This window comes from Martes martes (genome assembly GCF_963455335.1).
Source record: "Martes martes genome assembly, chromosome: 3".
NCBI lineage: Eukaryota > Metazoa > Chordata > Mammalia > Carnivora > Mustelidae > Martes > Martes martes.
Window position 1 is genome coordinate 21287429 of NC_137890.1, and position 19743 is coordinate 21307171.

A 19743-nucleotide genomic window follows, 5' to 3' on the forward strand; every position below is an offset into this window, starting at 1 on the left:
TACATGATTGCCACTGGGAGGGCTAGTGAGATGCCCAAAGAAAATCTGAAAGTGTGTACAATGAAAAAAAAAAAAAAAAGCACTGTGAATGAGTACAAATATGTGTATGCAAAAAAATCACATCCATATACCACAAAATTGAATGTACCCATTTATTAAGTAAACACTATCACTACCTATCTAAGTCTTTAATGGTAATCTGACTGCTGATGTCTGATGTCAGCAATATTTTTTTCATGTAAACTTCTCAAATCCTAGTTTAGTTCTGCTACATAAGTCCTATGAAAGCGGTACTAGAACAAAAGTTGTTTTCCCATTCTCAACACTTGCCTAAAATTGCCTACCCTCAAATTAGTTTTTACAGCAATTTCATGGATATTTTAGCTCAAATGTTGCATTTCTTCTGAGCTTTTCAGATTGACCATGTCAAATGCCGAGCAGCAGTACCAGGGGGTGGTGGTAGGGATACCATGGTCACAAGACAGGGAACAAGGTAAGAGTAGGAAGAAAAAAGTATCAATCACTCCACAGTATTCATAATTAAGCACTTTGTGGAAAGTATCACAGCCTCAGGAAGCCACCTGAAATTAGCCCTAAGCAGTGACCCCTTCCTGCACCTGTATTGTCAGCATCTTGGGCTCAGCTGGAGAGCAGAGGGCATTCTACGCTTGGAGTGCTCTCAGAAACCAGCCACACCTGCAGCCTCACAAGTGATGAGCACTGCAACAGAAATTACCAGTGTCACAATTAACCTTGACGAGCCATGATCATTGAATACTCAGTTTAAGAGTATATACAGGGGCGCCTGAGTGGCTCAGTGGGCTAGGCCTCTGCCTTGGGCTCAGGTCATGATCTCAGGGTCCTTGGATGGAGCCCCGTATCAAGCCCTGTATCGGGATCTCTGCTCGGCGGGGAGCCTGCCTCCCCCCTTCTCCCTGCCTGCTTGTGATCTCTATCTGTCAAATAAATAAAATAAAATCTTAAAAAAAAAAAAGATTATATACAAACACATAGTAAACTCCATTGAACTATTACCAAAGTTACAAACCCAGGTATGGAAATTTGAGAACAAAGATTAAATCTGATATCACTTAAAATTGTACTTGGGCTACAAGAGGAAACGTCAAATTTATAGTCCGTGTAGTTGATGTTTTGCTCTCTCCTTTTTTAGCTTAAGACTACCTGCATTGATGAAAGTGTGCTGAGTGATTTACCGTATCTTACACTATAGTTTATAGCAGTAATTCACACCCTGTAACTTGCAGTAGATTCTCCTGGAGCGGTAGAGGGAGATCTTGAAAATGTGTTGGTAAACCTTTCTCCCATGGGATTCAGTTGGTCTGCAATACACCTGATAATTTACATTTCTTAAAGTTTCTCTTGTCATGTTGATAATTCCAGACCCTAGACCATACCTGGAGAATTATTGCCTTTATGTTCACCCTTGCACTCTCCTGATTGGTTAATCTAATTCATTTTTAGCTTACAATGTCAACTTTTTGGTTTTTGCAGTTTTGAAAATGTTTGTTTTTTCTCTTGTTCCCGTTACAAATATTTCATGAAAAGATGTGTGACCATGTTAATCTAGCTAATTTCTGTGCCATGTTATTTTCCTGAAATCAATATTTCAGACTTATCTACATTGTTAAAATTTTAGAGGTTAAAATGTTCCTTTATAACCAACATATGTTTTTTAGAAATTTATAGGTGGGGGTGCCTGGGTGGCTCAGTGGGTTAAGCCTCTGCCTTCGGCTCCAGTCGTGGTCCCGGGGTCCTGGGATCAAGACCCACATCGGGCTTTCTGCTCGGCGGGGAGCCTGCTACGCCCCTCTCTCTCTGCCTGCCTCTCTGCTTACTTGTGATCTCTCTGTCAAAAAAATAAACAAAATCTTAAAAAAAAATAGAAATTTATAGGTAAGTTTCTAATTATATAAGTCATTGTTCAAATAATGGTACACTATAAAGCAGATTTCAAACTAAAGAAAACAAGACAGAGGTTTCCAGAGATTTCCACGGTGGAGGGCGATACAGATGACCTTCACCCACGGACCCGAGCTGAAAACAGGACCTTGATAATGAATCAGAACTCTGTGGAGTCAACCAGCTTGGCCATAAGTACATCTGATATTTCAAGCCCTTACTCAGGACCAGACCATCAAGGTGTAGTCTCTGCCTAGTTACCTTTTCCTCTAAAAACATCCTCTCTGAAAAGTGCAACTCTCCACAGTCAGATTTCAGTGCACAAAAAAGGAGTTTGAAAGGTTGAAATCAGATGAATGGAAGAGCAGTTCTAATTATATCTGAGTACCTGCCATATCGTGGGTTCAAGTTTAGCTTGGAATGACTTTCTTCCGATTCTCAGGTGGTGACCTTATCCCAAGAGAACGTAACATTGCAGGACTCATATGTTCGATGACAGAAGTCAAGAGTTTAGGATGGAGTTTCTGGTCTGTGGGATTCTGACACATCTCAATAGCCTTATATCCCAGTCAACAGTTGAAAGTCTAAAAGAAATTTAAAAGAGGTATCTGGCTCAATCTCAAGAAATAGGCATGTTTACATATTCTAAAATTGAAAAAAAAATCATAGTAGTTGTAAATCGTATGAATTGTATCACAAAGCCCTAGGATTTGGACGCATAATTTAGCCTCTGCCAGATTTTGAGCAGGTTCTATTTTATTTACAACTAAATTTTGGCGGAGTTGAAGAATAAATATAGCCATTACATGGTACATACTCAAACAGATTTAGAATACATAATAAACCATTTTCTTTTGGTTCTATCTCCCTTATCCCCAATTGTCTCACAATTTTTGTGGAATACTTAATATCATAAAATTGATATGCAGAACTAGACAGCGGTGTAAATCAATTTTACAACATTTAATTCACTTTGGTTATACCTATATTTTGAGGAACAGCATTAAACAAAGTAGATGCCTTAAAAAATGACAAAAGGGAAGGCTTGAGGCTAATTTTGGCTGCACCAACTTAAATGTATGAATAAAATATGTGGAAGAAGTCTGGAAGGAAATTTATCTTTGATTCCACACAGTAGCTTGAAGTTCTTCCTTTAAATAAGACTATGGTTGTTGCTTAATGGGTATAGAATTTCAGATTTGCAGAATAAAACAAATCTGGAGCTCTCCTTCATGACAATGTGAAAATGCTTAACACTCTAGAACTGTACATTTACTGTACAAAGGGGTATGATGGTAACATTTATGTTACATCCTTTTAACCACAACAAAGAAAAACACTGGAATCTGAGGACTAACTTTCTAACTTCTTGATATTTTTGATGCTCCTTTTTGTATATTTTATTTAATTTTATTTTCCAAATAATAGCAAAGCTGACATTACATAGCCAAATCATAGAATAAAATATAAAATAAAAATACAATTCTACCTCTACCCCAAATTTACAATATGCCCCCTGAAAACCCTAAAAATACTATTATACATTTTTTTCACTCTGTCAAATATCTTGGAAGTCATCCTTTCATTCAGGCAACAAAAAAATTATTGGGTTTTGAGTAGCTGCTGTGTAAATGGCATGCTTCACCTGTATAGACGTTCCAGACATGAATCAAACAGACAGCCCCTGCCTACACTGAGCTTAAAAACAAATGGAGTTCTTTTCCAACAAGGTAATTTTGATATATGTCTTCTTTTTGAATGCTGCCCAGTATTTCATTGGATAGATTTATTTGATTTTATTGAAGCTGTCTACTGTTAAATACTTCAGGGAATTCCATTTTTTTGGAGCTATTACAGTAATGCTGCAATGAATGCTTTACGTATAAATATATTTAAGCACACATAAGACTCTATTTCTATAATAAATGTATAGACACACAATTGGATACAAAAGCGTTTTGCATTTCTGCATTGAAAATTTCGGAAGCCTTTGCCATAGTGTCTCCAAATCCTTTTATCATTTTAAACTTCTACTATCCTAAGTGGAACTCCTGATCCCAGCTTCACCACCCATCATACATAACCACATGCTAGAATCTCATCAGTCTACAATTACCCATATTTTATTTATGAATGATTTAGTTGATAAGCACAGGTGAACAAGGGCACTTCAGTAGTAAAAAGCTGTATTCTATAACCTTGTTAGTTATAGTGTGGTTGCTGGACAGGAAACATCAGCTTCTCCTGGGATCTTATTAGAAATACAGATTCCTAATCATATTTTGTATTTTAACAAGATCCTGGTTCATCCTAAAATTTACATTAAATTCCAAGAAACATTGATTTAGGATACCTAGACCTGGGTTTCAATACATTACACTGCGTAAATGCCCAACGGCTGTGTGAATGTGGACATGCAGTACACCTAACATAGGTTCTCTGCCTCTACGTAATGTGGACAATAGAATCATGCACTTCATTTAGTTGTTAGGCAATTTTAACAAACTACTATTTATAAAGTAGAGAGTGGAACACTTGGCATGTGATAACTGTCCAGTAAATATTGGCTCCCATCAGCTATTTTGGATGCCATATTTATCATATTATTATTATTATCTGATTAGGAGCTTAGCTGTTAAGAATAATTAAAATTTAAATTAGTGAAGTTTAGTATACTTTTTCATTATGATATATGGTTTTGGGGCACTGGTGTAAAAAGTCCTTTCCTTTTTCCAACCCTATATATAAATGATTCAAGTTTTCTTCACATCTCATATAGTTTTAACTCTTTAATCCTGCAATTTATTTTCTAAATATACTTACTAGGAAACTTTTTTTTTAAAAAGATTTTATTTATTTATTTGACAGAGAGAGATCACAAGTAGGCGGAGAGGCAGGCAGAGAGAGAGAGGAGGAAGCAGGCTCCCTGCTGAGCGGACAGCCCAATGCGGGACTCCATCCCAGGACCCTGAGATCATGACCTGAGCCGAAGGCAGAGGCTTAACCCACTGAGCTACCCAGTCGCCCTTTTTTTTTTTTTTTAATCATAGCTCTTCAAAAATATTGGAGCTAAGTAAACATTTAGCTGGTTTGTCAGTCAGTGCAAATGAGTCCTTCTAGTATGTCTCTTAATGTTATGCATATGTGTGTGTGTTTCCCCAGGCCCTTTTTAAATGATTCACATCAAGCTTTTAATACCCTCCCAGGGAGACTATTGCACACTTTAATAAATCTGTCTACTATCTTTCTCTCTTTATGTGCAGCTTAAATTCTTTTTGGCTCAATTTCATTTCATTATTTTGAGTTCAACTAAGTTTTTGTCAGTCTGATGAGAGAGTAAAAAACTTGGGTATGCATTTATTTATTTATTTATTTCATTTACTAAACACTTCCAGTTCCGCTGGGGACATGTGCACAAGGATGCTCAAGTCCTACACTCCTGACGAGCCTTGTGGTCCCTCATTGTGTGAAATAGTTCATCTCTGGTCAGCAGTAGGGCCTAGAAGGTACTTTGTTCCTAAATGATAGGAACCTTCACGTTTTAGCTTGAGGAAAATTTTCTTTAAACTTCTAAAAGCATTTCGGTGTTGTTTTCTTCTTGAAATTAATATATTTATGTAAGTTGTTTGAAATTCCCTGTGGAGAATAAGGAGACTATAAATATTATTCCATGGTGAAGATAGATTAGAAAAAGAAAAAGGGAATTATTAGAAAGACTTCCTGATTAGAATCTTTTTTAATCTGCATATATTTTGGACTTAATTATAATTTAAGTTATAGGCAGATTTATGGTTCTTGTTGCTCTTCTTTTACTTGAGGAAAATATTTGTTTCCAATTTGATTTTGAGCCCCCCCCCCACACTTTCCTGTTATGTGAAATCTTGATCCCTCAGGTCCCAGAGCTGGTCTATCAGGACAATTCAGAAGATGCCACTGTATTTCTGAAATAGATACTTAAATATTATAAATGATATAAACATATATATTCGTTCCTTGGTTTCTCTATTGTTCTTCTAAGATTGTGAACAATACATCTGAAGTTAGGAAAGTAACTTGAGTTTTCATAAAATAACTGCTGACAGAAATGCAGCTTCCTACTTCTTTCTGCATGTTCAATTCCTTCAGCCCTTTAAGAAAAGCACTTGCTAGGATTCTGTCTGCATGAGATTCCACTTCCACTTAAGATTTTAAAAACCACAAGACGATATCAGGCCCACGCTAACAAGGAGAAAAAAGCCTGGCAATCTATAAACTCATAACTGAAAGGCTCACAAGTGCCTTCTAGGAGAGATAGGACACACAGACATATTTTCCCTTTGGAAGACAGTGGGTGGCCACCATAAAAGAGGGGAAGAAGAAAATGAAAACAAAACACAACCCAAAAGATTGAAGGTCAAATATGGGCCAGTGTAAAGATTTAGAATGCCCTTTAGCTACAGACTCACTAATGTCTTTGGCCACCTGTCACCTCTTGCCCACTGGCTTCTGCCAGATGCACTTGAGAAGGTTTGAGTTCAGGGCAGAAGACCTGAGAGTGTTTTCTTCAGGGGAGCAGCTGTATAAAGAGTGAATGACTTTGGCAGCACAGTTGCAAATTACTGGACTCTTCTATATAGATAAAAACCATCTGCCACCAGGGAAGGGCAGAATTTTTTTTTTTTTTTTTTAACCATCAAACCCCTCACCTTCAGTCCTTAGGAAACCTTAGGGACCACTGTACCATTTTGGGGGGGGGGTTCATTTAAAAAAATAAATGATTGAATAAATACATACATTTGGGAGAAAAGATAAATTTCCCATCCTTAGGAACTCTGTATTAATTTTCTAGGGCTGCCGTAACAAAGCATCATGAAGTAGGTGACTGAAAACAAAACAAATGTATTCTCTTGCAGTGGCGGCGGTTAGAGGTCCAAAAATAAGTTGTTGGCAGTAGCATGGTCTCTCTCAAGATACCGAGGGGAAGAGGTGTCCTTGTCTCTTCCTGCTTTTGGTGTTTGCCAGCAATCCTTGCTGTTCCCTACTTGCAAATCCTTCCCTCCAATGTCTGCCTCCATCATCAATTGTCCTTCTTGACGCTTGATAAGGTTGATAACAGGCACCCATGCTTGTATTTCTCTGTCTCTTTTCTTCTTATAAAGACACTAGTAATATTGGACCAAAGGCTGACTCTAATATGACCTCCTCTTAGTTATATTTACAATTGCCTTATTTCTAAGAAGGCCACATTCTGATGTTCTGAGAAAGATATGAATTTGGAAGGTACACTGGTAAACCCAGAACAAGTCCCAAATAATTTATGCAAATATCATGTAAATGCCTCAGGGAGGTAAAGAATAAGTTTCCACTCCTTATATGTGGACTGCACATAGTGACTTCTTCCAAACAGGACAGTATTGTGTGGGGGTGGGGACGGCAATTAACTTTATAGTTGAGAAAATTGACAAGCACAGCTCAACCGGTTGATCAAGGTCAACATCAACAGTGAGAAGTGAGGTTGATAACAGGCACCCATGCTTGTGAGGAAATGTCAGTTAACCTCAGTGAACTTCCTCCCCCAAACTCATGACCCTAGCATAACTGTGTAGAAAATCATCCGAAAAACCATAATTGAGGCAAACATGCAAAATGCTTAAGCACTGCTCTTCGAAACTGTCAAGATCATCAAAAACAAGTCAAGTGTAAAGAAACTATCACAGCCACGAGCTTAGGAGACACGATGACTAAATATAATGTGATTTCCTGGGAGGGCCCTAGACCAGATAAAAAGGTCTTTACATAAAAACTTAGGAAATCCAAATGAAGTATGCACTTTAGTTAACAATAATGTATCAGTATTTGTTCATTTGTAGTGATAAATGTACCATATTAATGTAATATAATAGGGAAAGCTGAGTCTTTTAAAGTTTCTTCAAATGTAAAATGATTATAGAATAACACATTTATTTTAAAAAGTGAATGAAATATAAATAAGAAAACAATAGAAGAAACTAATTGGATCAAAATTTATTATAATGAGGAATAATAAATCGATAAAGCTTGAGGAACAAAATTGAGGACACAAGTTACCATTACCAGGAATGAAAGACAGGGCATCACTATAGATCCCATACACTTAAAAAAGGTAATAGGCGACTTCTATAAACACCTTTATAACAATATATTCAACAACTTAGATAAACATATGAAATAATAATCAAGAAGAACTAGAAAACCAGGTAAGCCCTATGTCTATTAAATAAGTTGAATTTTGGTTAAAATTCCACAGAGAAAACACACTCAGATGATTTTTATGTTGCATGGTACTAAATTTTCAAGAAAGAAACAATACCAATTGTGCACAAACCTTACCAAAAATAGAAAAGGCAACATGTCACAATCCATTCCATGAGGCCAGCATTACCCCGATTTCAAAACTAAAGGCATTAGAAGAAGAAGGAAACTGCACAATAATATCCCTCGTAAACAGAGATTTAATAATCTTTAACAGGAGCACCCGGGTGGCTCAGTCCCTTAAGGGTCTGACTCTTGGTTTCGAATCAGGTCATGATCTCCGGTTGTGGGATTGAGCCTCGGGTCAGGGTCTGCGCTAAGCAGGGAGTCTGCTTGTCCCTTTCCCTCTGCTCCTCCCGTTTCTCTCTTTCACTTTCTATCTCTAAAATTTATAAATAAAATCTTTAAAAAAATAAAAGGATGATTGATTATAAGCAAGCTGAACCCGAACATGAAAAGCTGGTTTAATACTTTCAAAAATAACCAATGTAATTAACCATATAAACTGACTAAAAGTGACATAAATAAATAAATAATAAATAAAATATACTCTTAATAGATATAGAAAAATAATTTAGCAGAAAGATATCCTCGCCTATTCACTGGAGTGGCTAAAATCAAAATGGCTGACAATACCACGTTCCATCCAGCAAGAGTGCAGTGGAAATTGATTTATCGTACATTGTTGATGGGAAGGCGAAATGACACAGCTAGTATAAGGCAGTTTGGCACTTTTTGGTAACATTAAGCATACCATATGACAACTATAAGACCCAAGAATTTCAGAAGAAGTGAAAACACAAGTCCACGCAGACCTATTTGTTCATCTTCATAGGAGCTCCTGCTATAATTGTGAAAAGAACTTGAACGTGCACATGCTTGTGAATGAATTAAGAAATTGTGGTCTTGGGATGCCTGGGTGGCTCAGTTAGTTGAGCATGTGACTCTTGGTTTCCACTCAGGTCATGATCTCAGGGTTGTGCGATCGAGTCTTGCTAGGGCTCTGTGCTCAGTGGGGAATCGGCTTGTGATTCTTTCCCTCTTCCTCTCCCTCTGCCCCTCCCCCAGTTCATTCTCTTTCTCTCTAATAAAATCTAAAAAAAAAAAAAAAAAAAAAAAAAGAAAGAAAGAAATTGTGGTCTACCCATAAAATGAAATATTTCTCTGTAACCAAAAGGAATAAATAAATTACTGATACACACAACAACTTGGATGACTCTTAAGAGCATACTGTCAGGGGCGCCTGGGTGGTTCAGTGGATTAAAGCCTCTGCCTTCAGCTGAGGTCATGATCCCAGGTCCTGGGATCGAGCCCCGCATTGGGGTCTCTGCTCAGCAAGGAGCCTGCTTCCTCCTCTCTCTCTGCCTGCCTCTCTGTGACCTCCATCTGTCAAATAAATAAATAAAATCTTAAAAAAAAAAAAAGAGCATACTGTCAGTGAAAGAACACTTAGTATGCATATGCTGTGACTCTCCTTATATACCATTATGGCAAAGGCAAAACTATGCAGATAGAAAACAAATGAGTGCTTGTCATGTGTGTGGGACACCAAGAGGGATTGAGTGCAATATGGAAAAGTTTGGGGCTAGGGAACTATAGATCATTAATAGTGGTTACAAATTCTTCACACTGTGCTCTTAAAGATGGTGATTTTTAATTGTGCATGTAACAGCTCAGAAATGTGACTTTTAATAAAAGGTTGTCTATAAACCTACAGAATGCATCTGAAACACCAGGGGATCTAGGGTTGTCAGTAATTCAGATCCCTGGGCCCCAAACAAGCCTGTTGAATAAGAATCTGAGCGCAGCTCCTGAGAAGCCACCCCTCTCAAGGTTACCCCTCCAAGCCCTCGCTCTCACACAGGTATCCCTTTCATGGTTCAAGGTTTGGTGCTGCCAGCCGAACTTGTTTAAAAAATAAAAGTCAGTTTATTATGTCTCCCTGGGACTAGACAAGAGTTACCCTTTCACTAATAAGTCCAAAACATTTTTATATAATACGATTCTTGCATCTGCTTTTTGGGGACAGATCCATTGATTTTGAGGTAGCAAGTAATAACCACAGATTTTTTGTGTCCCATTGGCATTAACAGTGGACTGGATTTGGACCTAACTACTTTTAGGGATGGAGAAAACTTCACTCTGTCTAAAGCATCATAAACATCCACCTAGAGCCTTCATGGAAGTAAATATAGCAGTTTCTTCTGTTTAGGGGTCTCAGATGAATTGAGCACATAACACCTGTGCTCAGCGGTCTGCCGGTGAGTTATCTGTTTGCAGGTGCAAAGCAAAGTGATAGCTTTGATGTTAAGTTTATTTATGCTCCGTACAGACTATGTCTAAGCTTTAGTCTCTATCTGGATAATTCCCGTTCCACAGTCTTTATATCTTTTTTTATACTAACACTTCAGAACTGTATTTCAGATTACAGTAGATAAGGAGTCAAGTTATTTTTGTGAATTTTAGTATCGGCATCATAGTTAATGAGGCCAAGGCCGAAGATATGTTCATTTGTGACAAATGAACATATCTTGTCTAGAGACATTGACTAGCACGATGCAAGGGAAAGAAAGATGAAAAGAGGGCCTGCTTTCATATTTGTTCACGTTCTAGTGGTAGAATGGAAAGCACCCTCTACGGGCAACTACGATTCCATTGTGTAACCTCAAAACCTTTTGTACAAATGGAAAACGCCAGATGCCAAAGTTATAATGGGACCTTCTTTTCTCAATGACCATGATTTCCTTAGAAAAATGGAATCGGTAGTTGTTTTCCTTCAGCACAGATTAACATCACAACTTCCATAAGAGCAACAACATTAAATGCTTAGGATTTTAAATTTTGGCGTGATCTCATTTATATGTGAAATCTAAAAAAGCCTAATTCCATGAAGCAGAGGTAGAATGGTGGGGAAGCAAGGGGATGGTTGGTGAAAGGGTGCAAAGTTTCAGTTGTGCAGAATGAATAAGTTCTGGGATCTAGTGCAGCAGGAAGACAGGTGTACTTGAAATATACTAAGAAAGTCTTAGTGTTCTTAAATGTTCTTACTACAAAAACCAAAAACCGTAACTGTGCAAAACAATGAATGTGTTAATCAGCTGGTTGGCAGTGATCATTTCAGATGCACACATACATCAAACATTGTATTGTGCACATTAATTCTATACATTTTTTGTCAGTTGTATGTCAAAGCTGGAAAAATAAAATTATGGCTATAAATGTTTACACGTCATGGGATATCATCTAATATAAATCGTAAATATCTTTGGAAATAGTATCCAGCCAAACATTATAAGATTTTAGTAGTCATAATAATACCTGAACGGATTTGAGGCATCTTTATACATGTTTTATTATAACTTTAACCTGATTTATTTTTATATCCATGATTTCTTTTGCAAGCCTTATACAAGGTAAATGGACAAAGAGCCGCAAGGCAACAAATATGTCAAATTAATCTCAGGTAATTTTCCAGTGTACAGCAATTGTGTTTTGACCAAAACAGATGGGCATCCTGTTACATTCTAGCAAATGTCAGCCTTACTTGACAAGGGCGACATTCGGCTTGATAAGAAGCCCACATTTCTTCTTGTTCCTAGTCTTCGCTGTCTTTCACTTTTGCGCCTTGGGCTTCACAGAAGCTGTAGAATTTAAGCCCATGTGCCTATGCTCTCTGCACCACAACTCATGACTGCTGACAGTTGTGTGAACACCTGACTTAAAATAGCATCTTCTTAATCACTTGCAGATAGATAAATAGCAGAGGCACAGACATGAATCTTCCAATACAATGTCATGCTTGAAGAAGTAGCATTTAGAGTTGCCCTTAGCAACCAAGCTAGTTTATTTTCCTCCTTTCAGGTACAAGCTATTTATCTGCTAAAGGAGAAGTTTCCTATTTTTCAGATGGCCTCCCCTTTTTAGCTCACATACTTTTTCTTATACACCTTGTGATCACTCACTCTTCCCCGAAGGTTTACCTAGCATCAGGCTCTGTCAAAAGAAAGACTGTAATACATTACGATAAGTTTAATAATATATCTCACTATTTATTATTTTTGCCATTGTCATATTCTTACCAGAAATACTCTATGGTATTTACTAAATGAATATATAACAAGTGTTTACAAGGTTGGAGGGCTACCTAACAAATCTAATAATTATCAAAGAGAAACAAATCCTGAGACTTGCAAGTAAACTTAGAAATAAAGTTGTGTTTCTTTCAAAAGTAAATGCACTGTGTTAATTCCAGGTTAAGCATTTATTTGCCTTATTACACCAATCACTACATTAACTTTTGCCTTGCTATCTATCTTCTAAAATATTTGTAACAGGATGCCTGCGTGGCTCAGTTTGTTAGGCAGCTGTCTTCAGCTTGGGTCATGATCCCAGGGTCCTGGAATCGAGTCTCACATTGGGCTCCTTGCTCAGCAGGGAACCTACTTCTCCCTCTGCCTGCCACTCCCCCTGCTTGTGTTCTCTTTCTCTCTCTCTCTGACAAATAAAATCTTAAAAAAAAAATTTGTAATAATAATACATTATGCAAAGAGATATGTACAAAGTAGCATTACTATTGGAATTATGATAACCTATAATCAAAATGCATTTTGGTAAGGCACAAAATTTCTAACAGGTATTATGATAGATAAACAACACCAAAAACAATGCTGTTAAGTAGTCATTTGTTTCTACATCTAATATCAGGACAGACTTCTTCTTCTTCTTCTTCTTCTTTTTAATTTTAAGATTATCTATTTATTTATTTATTTGAGAGAGAGAGAGAGAGAGAGCGAGAGAGAGCACACAAGTAGGAAAGAGGCAGGCAGAGAGAGGGGGGAAGCAGGGTCCCTGCTGAGCAGAGGGCTCGATCCCAGGACCCTGAGACCAGGACCTGAGCTGAAGGCAGATGCTTAACTCACTGAGCCACCCAGGAGTCCCTCAGTCCAGACTTCTTTTGTCACCTTCCTTGTATTTACATTACAGTCTCCCAACTTCATTACTGAAAGATCCTACCTCTATTTTCCCCTTGGGGAACAGATAATTAAGAAGAATAATATGTTGTTGAAGTGTTAAAAGTGTTATTAATAAAAATTTCAATTATCTGTACTTTAATGTTGCCACACTACATATTCTGTGAATTCGGAAACTTTTATGTTTATTGAGCTTTCAGTTGGTGATCCTTCATTCTTCTTGCCTTTCCAAAATGTAACATCCAAAATAATAATCTTCTTATAATCCCTATTTCAGGATAATTTTACTTCCTTTTTTTTTTTTTTTTTTTGAGTTCCACAAATGTGTGCTAGCAGCAAGGATGAGACTGGACTAGAGCTAGCAGCAGTGCATAGTAACCAGGATCTACATTGTCTCTGAATGTGTTATTTATTAACCAAACATTTAGACATCTAACCCATCCAACCCGTATCCCAGATATACTAAAAATAATGCTTACAAGGACACACCTCTCAAATGTCTTTTTCTTTTTTTCAAGGTCTATAATGTGAGATTACCTTGTGAGTGAAATTATTCTGACAGAGATTTCATTGCTTCTATTATCTCATGTAAAATATACACACTATCAAAGATTTAAATGATGTTGGAGGGTAAAATTACCTCCTGGGCCAAATTTTTCTTAATAGCTTATGCATATGCTGCTTGCTGCAAAGATTATAGCAATGTTACGAGTTTATAGGAATGTGTGAAATATCCTAGGTCTTAAATACCACACTCAATAGGTACAGTACTGCATCAGTTTACACAATAACTCAAGTAGAATGATTTAGTCAGAACAAGAGTGCACATCTTCTATCAATAAAGCCTCATATTTTCACCTAGAAGACAGAAGTGCTATGTATTCACAATTGTTTTAGATTCACTTGGGAACTGAGTGCATAAGACAATCCTGTAAGATTTCTTTTGAGGAGGAGGAAGGGGAGGGTTAGTAATCTTGTAGTATCAGGATTAAAAATAGGATATATAGTCAATGAAAATGATAATTCAATATACAATATACAATATTCAATATACAATTGCAATCCTTATTTATATGTAACATACAATATATAAAGTATTTTTGAAAACACAATAAAATCTTTTTCTGAGATTCTCAATTTATGCATAATGATGTCATGTCTCTGATAGATTAAATTTTTTTTTTCCTGATGTACAGAACTAGAAAGTGGAATGACCAAGTTAGATGCCAGTTATTCTAATTTCAAAACCAAAGCATTATTTTTTTGAATTTTATTTTTCTATTTAAAGTGATTTTGGTAATACAGTCCTCTGAGTGGAAGAACTCTAGGCAACTTTACTGAAACAAAATTTATGTAAAAACCTCCCCAACCACAGTTCATCTGCATTCATTCATTTGCACATCAAGCTTTTGTGTACAATTTCATCTCAACAGAGGACTCAGAGGGTTAAAAAATTTGAAAAACATGTTATGTGTATATAAAATGTAACAATCATTAAGTATATTACTGAAAAATATACATTTCTATTTTCAGAAATTGTAAACAGATAATTGGCAAAGGCTATCCTTAAAAATTTACGTTTTAATATTCCTTTAATAATAGGAGCAAAGTTGGACTTCACTTAGGGAATATCTAGAATTAGCATAGTATATAGTACTGTTCATTGATTACATTTCTCAGAGTAAAAACAATTTAATATAGCCTTAGTTTTAGCAGTAGTCAGCAGACATTTGATTGTCATTGTTGCCTTTAATTATTGTCTTTCTTATTACTCCCACAAGAATGACAACAATGGGGGCGCCTGGGTGGCTCAGTGGGTTAAAGCCTCTGCCTTTGGCTCAGGTCATCATCCTAGGGTCCTGGGATGGAGCCCTGCATTGGGCTCTCTGCTCAGGAGGGAGCCTGCTTCCTCCTCTCTCTGCCTATTTGTGATCTGTCTGTCAAATAAATAAATAAAATCTTAAAAAAAAAAAAAAAAGAATGACAACAATGCCATCCCAACTAAAATAACTTACCTTGCGGTTGGTCCTAAAAACATGAAGAAATATTTTGTAACCTCCTATTTGAAATGGAAATACCAGTATACATTTGTGATTAATTCCCTTTTAAAACATTTTTTTTCTACATCTGTCTAGGAAAAAAAAAAAGAAAGCAGTGCATGAACTGTCCTCATCCTCCATTATCCAAATTATGATTTCTAAATCTCATTTCCAAAAATGAAATTAGAGCAGGAGATATGTGGGATGATCCTGGGACACCTTTTTGTGCCACAAGACAAGAAAATTATAAGACCTCAAGTTTGTGTCTGTAAGTACACAAAAACCAACTAGAAGAAGCTCCCACTTTCCTAAAATAGTATAATTCAAGCAAAAAAGGAGGAATTATTAAACACTTCAAATGTGTGAAAATGCAAGAGTACATAAAGGTGGGTTTGAAAACAATGAAACCATCCACCAATATTGGGGGATTACTTGCAGCACAAGCTAGTTACTCTAAAATTTTTTAAATACCAAAAAAAGTGCTTTCAGCTGGGAGGAGACCATGATGCCACCGTCTTTGGTCCTCTGTAATCTGGGTTAATCCACACTAGCCATCTCCACTGTGCTGCCTAAATTCAACCCCAACCAGACCAAAGTTGTATACCTGAGGTTCACCAGTGAAAAGTAGGTGCCACTCTGCCTTGGCTGAAAAGATAGGCCCCCCTGGGTCTGTCTTCCAAAGAACGTTGTTGATGACGTTGCCAAGGCAACTGGTGATTGGAAGGGTCTGAGGATTAACCATTCAGAACAGACAGGCCCAGACTGAAGCGGTGCCCTCTGCCTCTGCCCTGATTAGCAAAACCCTCAGGGAACTGCCAAGAGAGAGAAGGAAGCAGAAAAACATTACGCGCAGTGGAAATACCACTTTTGATGATACTTGTCAACATTGCTTAAAAAATGCAGCACCCTTCTTTAGCAGTAGAACTCTCTGGAGCCATTAAAGAGATCCTTGGAACTGCCCAATCTGTGGACTACAATGGTGATGGCTGTCAGTCACCCTCATGACATCATAGATGACATCAATTGTGGTGAAGTAGAATGCCCAGATTGTTAAGAGCCATGCAGGAAAATCATTTCAATAAAGATCATTTGACAACTCCCCCAAAATAAATAAATAAATGCATACATGCATACATACTAATATTTTTTAAACAAAAGGAAAAGATCAGATATTTATTGTGACATTCTTAAATTAACTACATTAGAAATAATCATTTAAATGATGATAACCGATGTAGAAATTTTGATTTAGAAATTAACCATTTTGCAATTCCTAATGAAATCATTGGTTCATGTAAAAATAATCTATATCTTAAAATCAATAGTCAAAAGTTTGATGTAAACTTTTCAATAGGATGTTCAAAGTAACAGCTGGACCCAGAAAACTCTACTACCATTCTCAGTGATTTAAAAAGAAACTTCAAGAACTATGCTTTCTACTAAAATTCCATTTTGAAAATAGGTTTTCTAAAGTTTATGCATAAAAATTGGAAGATTTAGGGGGAATAGTGAATTCTACAAATTGAAAGCCATTAGATTACAGACTTACCTCATCTAATGACTGTTTAGTAAAATATATTTCTCCATCATACTCTTGAGAAGTTGTATCACTTTTGAAAAACCGCTTTTTATTATGGTGTAATGAGTTTTTTCTACCCCCAAGTATGCCAAATATAAATTCTAAAAGCAGTGCCATTTTGACATAATGGCTTCAAGCAATTATATACCCAATTTACTCAACAAACAATATGACAAGAAAAATGAAAAAGGAACATAAATATTATAATGAAAAAGATAAAACCATCTCTTTTTGTACAATATATAGTTATCTTTTAAAAATTTAAGAAAACAATTGTAGTATATTTAAATTAAAAATATAAATATCTAGAAATTACAAAAGTAGCTTGAAAAATAATGAAAAAGACAAATAACCCAAAGCAAGAGAGTACAATATACAAACAACCACTTCTCCAAAGAAGAAATAAAATTTGATAGTAAATATTCTTAAAATATTTAACTTAATTCATAATCTAGGGAATAGAATTTAAAACAATATGGAGATATTCAAAATACAAGTGTTCATCCAATAGATCTTAAAAGTAAAAATGTGGGGTGTCTGCTTCTCCCTCTCTCTCTGCCTGCCTCTCTGCCTACTTGTGATTTCTCTCTCTGTCAAATAAATAAATAAAATCTTAAAAAAAAAAAGTTAAAAAAAGGTAAAAATGTGATCATATCTTATTTAATATTGTTGAGGGAGTTTAAAATTAGCACTTTTATTGATTTGAGTAGAATATAAATTAGGGAAATATATTTGAAAAGATATTTTTACTATTTATTAAAATTTTGAAATGATTAGATTTTTTTGTCCTTCCAGTTCCACCTATTGGAAAATTATGTATATTTTTGCTCAGGTTTATTATAATATAGGTACAAAAATAATCAATATGGTATGTTTTGGAAGCAAAAAATGAGGAACACCCTCATTGTATAAAATGGGTCATGTGAGCACGGAATCTCTAATCTAGGCTAGGTTTGAGAATAATAGTGTTTAGGATCAAAGAAGACTACTTTCCCAAAGAAATATTAAATGTGCTTTTTTTTTCAATTTTAAAGATAGATAAAAGGTAAAAAGAAATATAATGCCACTCTCTTTCCATTGATGATATAATTCGCACTAACTGATTCTAGCCACTCCCACACCTTGAGATTTACCTCTACAGAGAGAAGTGTTGTTCATAAAAGTGTGTCAGGAACCTCTGACTTTGGGTAGAATGTATGCTAAAAAGAACTACTATTGATGGAGTGCTAAATTATATTTAATACTTGTAAAGATTTATACTGTGTCTTAAAAATCTCTTGAGCCACAACCTTAATTTTATTTTTTCCAATTTATATTTATAAAGTTTACAACTCAAGCCCGGAGTTTTTGTTGCATTGTTTGTCTAGGTTCCTTTCTCATTCTTCCTCAACAATTAAATCGATTTGTCTGGGTATGCTTTTTTTTCTTTTTCCAAAGATTTTCTTGAGGAAGTGCTGAGGTATCCCTGTTCAGCAATTAAATTTTTGTGTCAGATAAAATTCTGAGAAATAGATGATACTCCCAATCACATCTTCATAGCTACTTCCGTTATTATTTTGGATGTAACTTATTTTCAGTGCTTTTAAGCCTCGAATATGCTCAGTGCTATATAAAATGTTTGTTCAAGCTTTGCATAGACGTCTGCCACTTCTCTGTGTTACAGACCTGATGTTCAGTATGTGCAGGCAAGCTAGTTTCACATTTTTGTACTCTGTAGAGACTACATTTCCTTCCAGGAACATGGTGAAATGTTTTCCTTGGTTGCTAATGCATTGCTCATGCTCCGGTCTTTTGTTTCCCAAAGGCTAACTTGAGGAGAGGGCATGTGAGAACACAATTCTTCCTTCATTTTATTCTTTTGTGAAGTAAATGTGAGAGTTGAAAGGGCTAAAGTGAAACTCTTAGATTTGGGAGTCAGAAAATGAATTAAATACCAAGATGAGCTTATTACAAATGTGTGATCCTGCTCAACTTAACCAACTTGTCTGGACTTCAGTTTTACCAGTTATAAATTGGGATAACATTCCCCTATTTACATAGCTGGGCTGTTGCCAATGTTAACTAAGACAATCTATTTAAAAGGTTAAGATGTACGCAACTTATTTAAGACTTAAAGATCACGTATTCAAATGTTCCCAATTTGTACTTCCTAGGACAGATAGTGAAAAAAAAAAAAAATAAGTAGCTTAAGACTTTTTCAGATCAGTTTCTTTCTTTTTTTTTTTTTTTTTAAAGATTTTATTTATTTGTTTGACAGAGATCACAAGTAGGCAGAGAAGCAGGCAGAGAGAGAGAGAGAGGAGGAAGCAGGCTCCCTGCCGAGCAGAGAGCCTGATGCGGGGCTCCATCCCAGGACCCTGGGATCATGACCTGAGCCTAAGGCAGAGGCTTTAACCCACTGAGCCACCCAGGCGCCCCTCAGATCAGTTTCTTAATCTTTAAAACGTTATAATAGTACCTACTCTATAGGCTACCGAAGGATTAAATAAACTAAGAAATGCAAATTAATAGTCATAGTACTTCTCCATAACATATGCTCAAATGTTAGCACTTTTGGTTATCAAACAAATATTTTTAGGAGGTCTTATAAGTACAATGTAATGAACTAGGTCCTGTTGTGGGTGGGGAGTGACTGACATAAGTTTTCTCTTTATATATGAGTAAATGAGATAAAATTATAAATAAGTAACATCAGCCACACTGCATAAAGTTTAAATACATGGTCTCAATAATCAACTTATGCAGGTTGGTATTGTTTAAAACCTCTATGGATCGGTTTTCCAATCTTTAAAATTAGATTAACAGTATCTCTATCATAAGGGTGTTTTGAGAATTCAAGTAGTATTTGTAAAGGCCTTAAAATAGCATTTGGCACATTGTAAATGCAAAGTGGTTGATAAATTAAAAAATAAAACACATGGTGGGAAATAATATATGTAACTTGGTTACAAAGATGTGGCTGGAT

The 19743-nt window shown here is 36.1% G+C and overlaps 1 pseudogene across 1 annotated transcript; it reads left to right on the top strand.

The window, feature by feature from the left end:
* Positions 1-423: 423 nt before the first annotated feature.
* On the top strand, positions 424-16253 carry LOC308340197 (large ribosomal subunit protein uL11-like; annotated as a pseudogene). Its single transcript has 2 exons — positions 424-493; positions 15751-16253. The product of its transcript is annotated as a large ribosomal subunit protein uL11-like (transcript).
* The last annotated feature ends 3490 nt before the right edge of the window (positions 16254-19743 follow it).